Raw genomic sequence first — 12262 nt, forward strand, 5'->3', positions numbered from 1 at the left:
TAAATATTATTTATAATATATGATTTCTAAAACCTTAATTAGAAACTTGAAAGCTATTTCTAGCCAAATTGTATTGCTTGCATGCAGAAGTACATTGTGTAATTAATTCTATAGCTTAAAATAAATTATACTTATATATCTGTATTAATATAAAATATAAAATTAAATAATAAACAATCAATTTTATGTAATGCATATGGAACAAAATATAACTACATGGGATTTTATATAATATGTTAATACAACACATAGGTATGTTTATAGCTTGAAAACAGCAACTGACAAAGCTAGATCAAAGATAGATAGAAGACACAAAGATCATCAAAGAACTTTGGTGAAATCATATCAAAGTGTCTTAACAGAATAGTCCTAAAACCTTCATAATCTGGAAAACAAAGCCTGCTTGGAGGACAGTTTAAAGCGTCATTTAAAAAGGAAGAAGTTACCTGAACAGTTTAGAGTTTTCATGGGCATGATTGTCCTGACGCGTCCTGTATACAAAACAAACACCATTAGGAAAAACTACCCATCAACCCATCAAACTACAGCATTATTGTACAAAGATAATGTTCAGTGCACTAAGGATAAGAGTCTAAGGATGAGCACTAAGGATGCTATGTGCTCTAAAACAACAACAAAGATTATTTTTACAATGGGCTGTCCTAGAGTAGTAAGCCTTATGCATACAATAAATAAATCTTCAAATCACCTGTTTAGAAAATTAACCACACACATATTAATGTTGATTTGTTGGGAAGTTTTACACTGAATTGACCTTTGTCCCCTCACAGTGATTTTCCTAATTTTAAAGAAAAGTGATGACCTCAAAGTATTTCAATGAAAATTTACTTCAATCAATTCCAGGCATGAGACTAATAAAAATGCATGGTATTGCCTCTAAACTGGTGAGATTCTGTGTATAGTTCAATAGTTAAAGACTCCTGTAGATAAAGCCTATTTGGGACTTTGAGAGGCAAGCATCACCCTCTAAAATGTCAGTAGAATTTGCCTGTGATTCATGAAGTATGCACATCCTCAATTGGGATTCAGAGCTTGAAATAATTTTCAATTTACTTCCTAGGTTTAATATTTTATATTTATATTGATCAATGACTACAGCCCCAATGCTAACACTGCTTGAACATTGCTTGGAAGAAATCTGAAATTCAAAACACTCCAAAATATGGAACCTTCTGGGCACCAACATGATGCCAAGGGGTAAAAATTTTCATTCCTGGCCTCGTGTGATAAGTTGCACTCAAAGGCAGATACACTAAAAATATTATATAAAATTATCTTCAGGCCATATGTATAATTCATACATGAAATATAAATGAATTTACACTTGAATTCCCAGATATTATATTCTCTCTCTCTCTCTCTCTCTCTCTCTCTCTCTCTCTCTCTCTTCAAATATTCCAGAATTTCTGAAAAAGCTAACACTTTGTACTGGTTCTGAGCACTTCAGGTGAGGAAAAGTCAAGCTGCCGTGACAACAGTAGTTGTCAATCACTATCTATTTGTTCTACACCCACACAGGTAAAACTCAAAAGATTTCATATATGTTATCTCACTTGGTGTCTATGACACTTCTAGACTATACATCTGCTGCACAGAGGAGGAACACATCGAGAGACGGAGAGCAGGAGCTGGAATCCAATTCAAGCTTGGGTGACCTCTGACCACCACTTGTCTCATATGCACTCACCACTAAGTCTCATCACAACTCAAAATTCTCGATCTTCCATCTTTTTCCCTAAGTATTTTCATGTAACTCCAAAGTTTCAATCACTGTCACTAATTGAAACCCTCAAGCTTCAAAGGTTCTCGAAGAAAATATCTGACCTTTGCAGGTTGGAGATAAAGAAAATAGCCACAAATGTGACTCCTTAGAGGGAAATGTCCATAATTTAAACAGTGTTCTAAGTATGACTTAGGCAGTGCCTTGTGAGAATATTGGAAACCTTCAAGACAAATCGCTCTCCTTTGTTCTTTGAAGATCATTACTTTAAAGGAAAATATCAACCCCAGAAGTGAAAATTAGCATTTATCACTTCCCATTCTTCGGATGACATACAATATGTAATTTTGCTATAACAGAAACTTCAAGTGAAATAAGGACAGATTTTTATGAAAAGAAAAGACTATAATGTACTCATGTTTTCATTTGAGAATGAGGTACTTATCTTTCTAAATCAGACAGCTACCATTTCGTTTTATAGCAACCAATTAAAACTATTATACCAGTAACTAGACACATCCTTACCGAGGACAAAACACCCAACACACCAAATAAAACTCCTATCAAAAACTAAGCCTATTCTGAAAATAGACTTCAAAAAGTGGAGGGAAAGTGTCATATACAATTCAACAGCAGACTTTCTGGATAAGCTCCTTGGGATGCCCCACAATTTAATCCAGAAACACCATTTCCCAGACCTTCCTTCCAACTCCCAGGTCCCTCAGGAAGAGTGGACCTCCCAGCACAAGGACACGCTGATCCATATTCTTCTAAAGGCACAGTCCACCTTCTTCTTGTTTCAGTGAAAAGCTTGAGAGTGTGACTAGGGAGGGAGCTTGGGAGATAACTCAGGAAGGAAGAAAGAGTGTTTGGCAAGCATGAGAACGTGAGTTCAGTCCCCCAGCAGCCATGTAAAAAAGCATGGTACAGGAGGTCACATATAACACACGCGCGCGTGCGTGCGTGCGTGCGTGCGTGCGTGTGTGTGTGTATGTGTGTGAAAGAGAGAGAGAGAGAGAGAGAGAGAGAGAGAGAGAGAGAGAGAGAGAGATAGATCATTAGGAAGAAGTCCCGTTCCATACAAACCCTTTACATACGATCATATGATTTTACACATATCTGAGTTTCCACTGTCCTCCCCAGCACTATTTTTAGGTAGCCTTCCATTCACTGCTGCTCCTAAGTCACTGGAAGTTTCTGAGACTGGGAGAGGTTGGAGAGGGCAAGCAGTACTGGTCCCTCAGGGAATTCCAGGGTCACATTGACAGATATTACAGACATGGAGGGTTTTATGAACTGCTTGTCTTGAGCTGCTTTTTCTTGGACATGAAAATAAAATGTAATCGAAATGATGCGAATCACTGGCCATTGACCGCATGTGGTAGAGCATTTCCTTTACACCCAAGCAGGCTCTGGGTAGACTCAAAAGTTTCTGTGCTGTTCTTCCTCACTTAAGCCAAGGAAAGGAATTCACTCTAAAAAAAAAACCACAAGGCTTTCTGAGTTCTATCTAGCACTTGATAAAGACATGTGTCTTGTTGTTATTCTTAACCGGTATTTTCACTAAGAGGTTTAATTTTTTTAAATAAATAAATAAATTTATTGGTTTGTATTTTATTACTAAAATGTATGATGATGGTCATAAATGGGGAAACATTTTATTATAGGAGAGTATATTAGGGAGGAGATTATAATAGAGAGAAAATACACATCAAATGGATCATTGACCCCAGGAAAATATTTTTTTGACCTAATATTATTTCAAATTACCAAATGTATCATTGCATATATTAGGATTTTAGTTTAACTTCTTTTGATATAGATCTGCTTAAAGCCTCAAAGCTCTGTAGCAACTTCATTAGTTACAGCTAGATTATTTATGATCCTATACATCCATTTTTTCATAATTTCAAAAAGCACATTGAATATAAATACCAGTTTTCCCCAATCGATTAATATGCTAAAAAATTCAATAGCAGAACAATTCTTATATGAAAAGAAAACATCTAGTTATCATTTTATTCACTGGGATTTCTTTTTATGGCGACCAAACCCACACAAAGTCATTGTTGGCATCCACTGCCAACAAAGGGCTCGCTATTCTAAGCACAGTCTCACATTCACATTTAAAATTTCCCCCAGTGTTTTCAGTGCACTGAGGATAAAATTTAGAGCATATGGCCTTAGGGGTTCCTGTGGATAGTGTAACAGCCTAAAGGTGTCTTTGTGTCAGGGATGCCACGCGCCATCCTGCCTGACAGCGGCGCTTTTTAGAAGATAGTGATATTGAAAGGGTATTCGTCTCCGCATGGCTGTTTCAGGGTGTGTGTGTGTGTGTGTGTGTGTGTGTAAAGGAAACCTGAGCCAAGGAAGTGACACAGCATGGAAGGGAGGGTGAGATAGGCAGCAAGACAGGCGGGCTAGCTCTGCTCAGGGGTGGAGACCTACCTTACCAGTTTGCTCTTGGCTGGGAAAAACAGTATCTCAGAAAAAAGTTTACCTTAGGAAATTAATCCTTAGTTTAGTGGGAGCAAAGGTTGAGTGGCCATCACTAGATAATTACATCCCACGTAGGGAAAGGACAGCAGGTAACAAGCTCAGCCTCTTTGCCCTGATATTTTACTAATAAGAAATTGCTTAAAATCAAGATGGCTTCTTAGATATTGTGTGTTGTTCTTATTGTTTCGGAGAATTGGATGGCACTGTACTTATAAACAAATATATGGACTTTTCTGTTGCTATGGATCATTAATAAAATATTTTTTGAAAACCTATGAGCTGGCAGAGACAGGTGGATCTCTGCGAGTTTGAGGCCAGCCTGATCTATAGAGTTCCAGGACAGGCTCCAAAGCTACACAAAGAAACTCTGTAAGAAAGAAAGAAAGAAAGAAAGAAAGAAAGAAAGAAAGAAAGAAAGAGAGAGAGAGAGAGAGAGAGAGAGAGAGAGAGAGAGAGAGAGAAGAAAGAAAGAAAGAAAGAAAGAAAGAAAGAAAGAAAGAAAGAAAGAGGAAGGAAGGAAGGAAGGAAGGAAGGAAGGAAGGAAGGAAGGAAGGGAGAGAGAGAGAGAGAAAGAAAGAAAGGAAAGAAAGAGAGAAAGAGTGAGAGAGAGAGAGAGAGAAAGGAAGGGAAGGAAGGAAAGAAAGAAAGAGAGAGAAAGAAAGAAGAAAGAAAGAAAGAAAGAAAGAAAGAGAACAGAAAAGAAAAGAAAGAAGGAGGGAGGGAGGGAAGGAGGGAGGGAGGGACAGAGGGAAGGAAGGAAGGAAGGAAGGAAGGAAGGAAAGAAAGAAAGAAAGAAAGAAAGAAAGAAAGAAAGAAAGAAAGAAAGAGACATGAGCTTAGGCATAGTGTCCTTCAGGAGGCAGGAGGGTCAGCAGTTCAAGGTCATCCTTTGCTACATAGGGAAGCCTGGGCTACAAGAGGTCCTGTGTAGAGAAGAGCAACACACACACACACACACATACACACACACACACACACACACACACACACACACACACACACACACTGGATCACAACTGCTTAAATGTAGGTGTCCCGTGTCCCCACCAACTGCTACAATACAACTGATGAAACACTAATCAGAGAGCAACAAGGTCAGAGGGTACCGGGTGATAGAAAGAGGAACTCTCGAAAACAATATGACCAGTGCCAAAGTCCAAATAAACGCAGATTTCCATGAGATGACTTTAATATTAAAGTACTTTCCTGGAAGCTAAATTATGCAAAAGTGCTGCCTTTAGCAAAAATCTCAATAATACCTTTGGTCTTTCTTAAGATGGGAGAGTGACCAATAGGAGGAGAGTACTATGTATCTTGTTGAACCCTGCCAAAAAACTGAGACAACTTTGGGAAAGTCACATCACTACAACATCACTTTGATGGACTTTGACATGCTTGCAGTCTAAACTGACATGTTAGAATATCAGAGGAAACAGAGCCATATTTTCCCAAGTGGGCTGCAGTGCAGACCTAACTAAAGATGTAGTCAAGACACCTATGACTTACTTTGATTCTACCGTGGTGCTTCTCACATACTATCATAAAACGTCTGTAACTTCGTACTTGTGATTTCACAATTCCAGTGACATCTTTTCCCATCATACTATGAAAGTTATTCCTATAAGGATTCCTAAGAACTTCACATGGAAATAAGCTCAGCAAGAAAAATAGTACTCTCAGATGGGCCTACCATGAAATCAAAAGAATCAAAAGCTGTACTTCTATCGAAATGGCCTATACCCATCAGGTCCAGGAAGTTTGTAGAGGGGTTCACTGCAGACCCAAACTGCTCTTCAAGTTACACGTAAAACTGATAGGAGAGAATAATAAATTTAACCATTAACCTGCCATCCTCAGATCAATAAACTGCATCACAAGCATCTTTGCTTCCCAACTGCCTCCACTGTAGCTCATGCACAACTTCTTGAAATCTGAAGGATGAACAAGAACCTTTAAGATGCGATGCTTACAGTTAACTTAATGTGCTTGCTTATTCTTCACCCCTAGGAACTGCCTATGCTCAAGAAATAAAATTTGGGATTATATCTATCAAAAACATCACTTTTTAATTAAAAATTCCTTTGTTTTAATACAATATAAATCTTTGGATGAATACTTGTAGTAAGAGGGAATTACTTGTAACAGAGCACAAGCAATTTAAAAAAAAACAATGCTATAGTAAAAAACTTAATATTCTGGGGCTAGGGAGATAGTTTAGTTGATAATGTGCTTGTCTGGCAAGCATAAGGACCTGAGTTTCATCCCCAGAACCCAAGTGGTCCACATTTTTAATCTCGGTACTGGGGGTGGGGGAAGGTGGATCCCAGGGCTCACTAAACAGCAAGCCTATCATGCTAGGTGAATTCCAAGCCAGGGAGAGACCATCTCACAAACTAAGGTAGATAGTGCCTAAGGAAGGACACCCAAAGCATGTCTCCACATGCATGCATGCATGCACAAGTATGCCTGTGCATCTGTGTACATATGAGCAACATCAAATCAAATCAAACTACAAAGCCCTGGATGTGAAAGCTGAGGCAGTGCAGTCCAGGCTGCCATTCCACCTTCCAGCTTCAGAGAGTTCCTGCAGAGCTTCTGTGGAGAGTCATCAGCTCAACTTCATATTCTCAGATAACCTCATAAAACCTCCTCTTTTCAGCTGCTATGTTCTGTGCTAAAATTAATTTCTTAACTAGGAATCCAACACCAAGAAAGAAAAAAATCTAAAGCCTTCATGGAGGCTAGTGTGTAAGTGGAGAAAAGGACTCCGTTGTACTTTGAATTCATATTTATCTCAATCTAATCTAAAGCAATGCAAGGAAGATCAAACTACTTAACCTGAATATACAAATTAATCATGTGAGATGGAATGGCTCTACGCATAAGAGGCCAACAAAAAAATAGGACTATACATCTTGGTGTGGTGTTGAAGGCCAACCATCCCAGGAGTCAGGAAGCTGAGGCAAGAGGGTGACTAAATTCTAATAGTCAATCTGGGCTACAGAGCAAAATATCGTCTTAAAAGAAAATGACTATCATACCCACAGATGGACACTGTATATTTGCTATTTAAGACCATAACAACAACACTGTCTGTATTGCTGCCAAGACAGTTCCAAGACTTTTGCAGAAAGTACTAAAAAATCACACCCCAACTGTCAAAATGTGCCTTGTTCCTGGACCACTTCTTACAAATATTTTAAGGGATTTCACTCCCTCCTCCCTGACCCCTTGCCACCTTACTGCATCCCTGAAGCAGAACTTCAGGACACCCTGTGCACTTTAAGATATGAATCATTACAAGCAAGTAGGCCCACTCGGTTCCTCTAAAGACACGAAAGGTGCAAAAAATAGTTTCTGTGACTGAAGCAGAAGCCACGTCAGCAAGCAGATGAATGTGGGTGGCCAGATAAGAGTCTACTGCAGCAAACAGTGAATTATTAAGCAAATGCTGGATTTATTTTCTGTTTTAAACTTGATTCTTCTTGCCTCAAATCAACCATTGCTAACACTTCAAATGCCACCTGTCACATTCCACTCTTCACTAAATGGGAAATTTCATCAAAGACAATGAACATGACTGGTAACCATCAGAAGAATGGTGGTAATGTCAAAACAACAACAACTACAAACAAGCAAACAACAACAACAACCCCCAAAACAACAAAAAAAAGACACCATACTCTATATGGTGGTTATATGTATCTATAGTTCAACACATCAATGATCATCTCTTTAAAAATGAAATTAATTCAAAAGAAGCACTGTCACACGTCTCAGAAAGAAAAACTTATTCTCTCTCATATGTGGAATCTAGCCAAATATATATATGAATATACATACATGTGGGTACAGTATCATATGAAGAAAAGAGAACAAGAAAGGCCTAATATAAGGGGATGAGGAAGCTATTGAATTCAGATAATGAATACAAGTGATAAAAGAGGATATAAAACTATAATTATTTTTCGAGTTCTAATTCTGTCATGAATTTGGGGGGGTTGGGTGATGGATAAGTGCATAAAATATATTCGATAATAAAAGTGTAAAATTTAACGTGAAGCTCCGCAAAATGCCTATTCTAACTGCATAAAATATCATTGAGTTGTATAGACTTTGGGTCTGGTTAATTGTGTTGTATGATTTTTTTACTTACTTGCAATTTTTTCTACTAATGAAATTTATTTTTTTAAAGGAAGAGGAAAATAAAGTCCTTTGGTACCAGGAGCTTAAGCTAAAGTAAAAACATGGCACTCTCAGAAAAAAAAAAAAAGGAGGACAAATCATTGAACAGTTTTGCACTCAAAGCAAAATTCATCCAAGACATAAATGGGCCAAGATTCCATAGATACAGCTATTCTTAGGCAACAACTTTTTGCAGTTTTCACTGAATACCTGTGACTAGCCATCTAATAGTCACTACACTAAGAGGTAAGAAAGGGACAGAAAATTCAATTCTTAGTAGATCAGGAAAAATTCCAACTCACTCTTCCTGCCAGCCACCTCCAGAGACCAAGCAGATCCTGTGAACATCTGACAAGCTGTGACTGGGGAAATGCTCTCAGTTCTGGCTGGGCAGTGGCTACTGGAAGTGGGACATCCTCTTCCCATATCGTGTTCTTATCTCTGAAGTTTCAGAGAACAGATCCTTTTTCACCCAGGTGGAGGATTTCACACCGAGGAGAGGGAAATGAGTTCAACAGATTTACAGCCATGTGATTTAACCTGACTTACTCCACGGTTGGTTTTCTCTTGAAAATCAACAAACCTCTGTGAGCCTGTCACTGTCATGTTTGTCTTTGACTTTGTAGCACCTTCCCAGGCACCACTGTGATTTGAAAGCAAAGATTCGAATGATATTAACAAGAATGGCATAGAATTAATTGCAGTGAGTTTGCCCAGACAGGCAATCAGTTATGGCCCTGCAAACTAGGCAATTATTTTCACTATTAAAATAAAGACATGGTGAAACTCTCTTGGAAAATAAATTTTCCCATTAATTTTAAGTGAGTTTTTAAAGTTTGGTGTCTCCATCAAAATAAAAGCAAAATATTTTCCCAAACTGCTGGTTTACATGTTTACATTTCATCAAAACCAACAGTTTATGGGGTATATTGTTAAGCATTATAGTGGAAGGGGGAAGATTGTGGTTTTTAAAAAACTTGTAGGTTATTAGATTAATATGAAATTACTAAATGAGAAAATCATATTTAATAAATACTGAGTTTGTCAGAAAGAGTGCTAATAAATCTTGTTAAAAATCTCTGGGTCACAGAAGCCTAGTCAACTACCCAGGCTTGTGATGTCATAGATCTTGAAGGAGAACCTACAACCACCATTTTACTTAACCAGCATAACCTTTAACTACATTCTAAATATTTGCTGTTATACCCACAGATAAGCGTGGTCCTCATCTCTGGCCAAGGAAACTTTTATTTGAAATAGATGGAGACCATTACAGAAAACCACAGTCAAACAAAATGCAAAGTTGTGGAGCCCAATCCTAATAGATACACCTAGAAAACAATTCCCACATCCACGGCTCAAGGAACATCAGGGACGGAAAGACCGTAAGAGCCAGAGGATCAGGGAATTTGCTGGGAGATTGTGCCTTCTAGTAATGCCAGAAACTGCACCCATAAAGTCTCACCAACATGACTGCTTACACATGACCTGAACAAGGACAAGAACAATACACATGCCAAAGCAGATGGAGAAAAGCCCATAAGGTCTGACCCTTACATAGGAACTTCAAGCAACTAAGGAATTCTGAAGAGAAATAGTCTTCCCTAGGAAAGAGAACACCAATTGGTTATCCAATATCAAATGGTCACCTCTGAAAACATGCATATGAGTAACATTATACAGAGTGAGCAGATTATATTTAGGAATATGTATGTTTATACATATACATTTATACATGTAAGAAAAAATTAAATGAGAAAGGAGGCCATGAATTTGAAAGAGCAAGGAGTGGTAATTGTGGGAGTTTGGAGGGAGGAAAGGGAAGGGGTAAACGGTGTGATTATACTAGAATCTCAAAAATAAAAGAATGAAGAGAAAAATCTCAGGCTCATTTAAACTGGATTCCTTAGTAAGAGGTGAGTATAGTTTCACTTAACCATGTACAGGCTGATTGCTCTGTCACAAGCGGGTTGTTTCTTCCTTTCATTTTTTTTTTTAAATTACCCGAGTGTATTTTTCATTCATTTATCTCTTACGTGTAATAAAAACTTAGAAATCCCAAGTATCACCATTTCCATCTGAGTGGTTTCTTGGCCTTGATAGCCTTAGAAAGAAAACAATCCTGGGTATCAGATATTTACCAGTGGATTCTTATACATTCATTTCACTAAAATAGCAAGAGAAATAGTTCACTCATAAGACAGGAAGAAGATAGAGAAATTAGTATTTGACAAATATCTATTGTTTGTAGGATTGTTTCTTCCCCAATCTCTACTTGTCTCAAGTTATTCTAATTTAATGTGACTTCAGTGAATTTTGTGAGAGGCTAATATTTCACTGACAAGCCTCGCAGGCACATAACAAGCTAAAAATATATGCTAAGTCATACTTTTAGGGAAAGACTAGGATAAACCTGTTAACCTGTAGATAAGAACTCTCTGAAATAAAATCAGTCATCATTTGCATAAATCCTGTGACAATGGGACAAAGAGAATGTGACTGAGACAGGACCCCGGTGTCTCTCAGTGACAGGGACAGTTTGAGAACAGCATGTCTAACTAACAGAAGGATCGCTGCTCCTTCTCAGCCACAGAGTGGATGCGTACTTGAGTTGTGCAGAGTAGAAGATTTGGAAGTTGTGGTGAAAGATGAGAGAAGGGCACTAAGCGATGCTCAAGATACATTCCACCCATCTCACAAGCATTTCTTAGACACATCTGTAGCCTCGTCAATAAAAGAAAAAGACTCTTGTGGCTCATTGTTCGACTTTGGAGTGTCAGGAGTGCTAGCTTCAGTGTCAAGTGGCTGTAAGCTGTTTGTTCTGGAAATGCATGCACACACGCACGCACGCGCGCGCGCGCGCGCGCGCGCGCACACACACACACACACACATACATGCCTACACACACACACACACACACACACACACACACACACACACACAGGGAGGGAAGAAGGGAGGGAGGGAGGCAGGGAGAAAAGAAGGGAGGGAGGGAGGCAGGGAGTGAAGTTGGTAGATTGATTGGAAGTAATTCATGAGCTACAACTATTATGGAGTACAGAAAAGCTGCACATGAAAGTACTGTGAATTACAAGTGTAATTTTAAGGCAAAAACATGTGCATTATGATTGCCATTTATGACTCCTTCCCTAATGTTTCCAACGATCTTCTGACATTTTCAGGCATTTATTGTTTTGCCTAGTATATGCTACTAGGCTGATGTGCCTTTAAACATGAGTTCCAGTCTACAAGTGGCAACTGGATATCTGTTTGACACTGCTGGATCCCACAGTGCCCCCCATGCATCAGCCTGCAAGCTGCTGCGCTCTTTGGATATCGGCAACACCAACTCTGCTACATGAGTCCGTCAGCTCATGCAATGTCTGCCAAGCTCAGAGTTACAACTAAGGTCTGAAAACATATTTGACATCAAGGAAGTCAGATGGCAAGACTATTTGTGTTAGGAGCAAATAATCATGAACTCCTGTTACCACTTGGTTTTTATGCTTAGCCTAAAGTGTATATGGTGTGAATTTCCAAATCATTACATTCATCGCCCAACTAGGAGGTGAAAAATAGAAGCAGAAGTCAATGTTGCTTCGAGAGTCCAGACACAGTGTCACTTCTTGGTCTAGGCTAGTTCTTTAAACCCTAGTCAAATCTTCTCTTCTTTGTACCTATCCTAACTCTTTATTATTGGAACATTAATAACTTGGCCTTGTCACATAAACCAACTGGGTACAAAAACGGATCCTAAAGAGTAAATGACCTTCACCTGCAAAGGAGAAAGACATCGATAATCCATAACTTCAATTCTAAATCTATCAGACATGGAA

At 38.6% G+C, this 12262-nt stretch overlaps 1 long non-coding RNA gene across 1 annotated transcript in view; it reads right to left on the reverse strand.

The window, feature by feature from the left end:
- Positions 1 to 439: 439 nt before the first annotated feature.
- The window catches only part of LOC131918287 (uncharacterized), a 128447-nt gene continuing 116624 nt past the window's right edge, over positions 440 to 12262 (reverse strand). Inside the window, exon 3 of the long non-coding RNA XR_009380933.1 lies at positions 440 to 491. This is a non-coding gene — a long non-coding RNA (uncharacterized LOC131918287). The remainder of the gene's footprint in view (positions 492 to 12262) is intronic.

The sequence above is a fragment of the Peromyscus eremicus genome, chromosome 8b (assembly GCF_949786415.1).
Source record: "Peromyscus eremicus chromosome 8b, PerEre_H2_v1, whole genome shotgun sequence".
NCBI lineage: Eukaryota > Metazoa > Chordata > Mammalia > Rodentia > Cricetidae > Peromyscus > Peromyscus eremicus.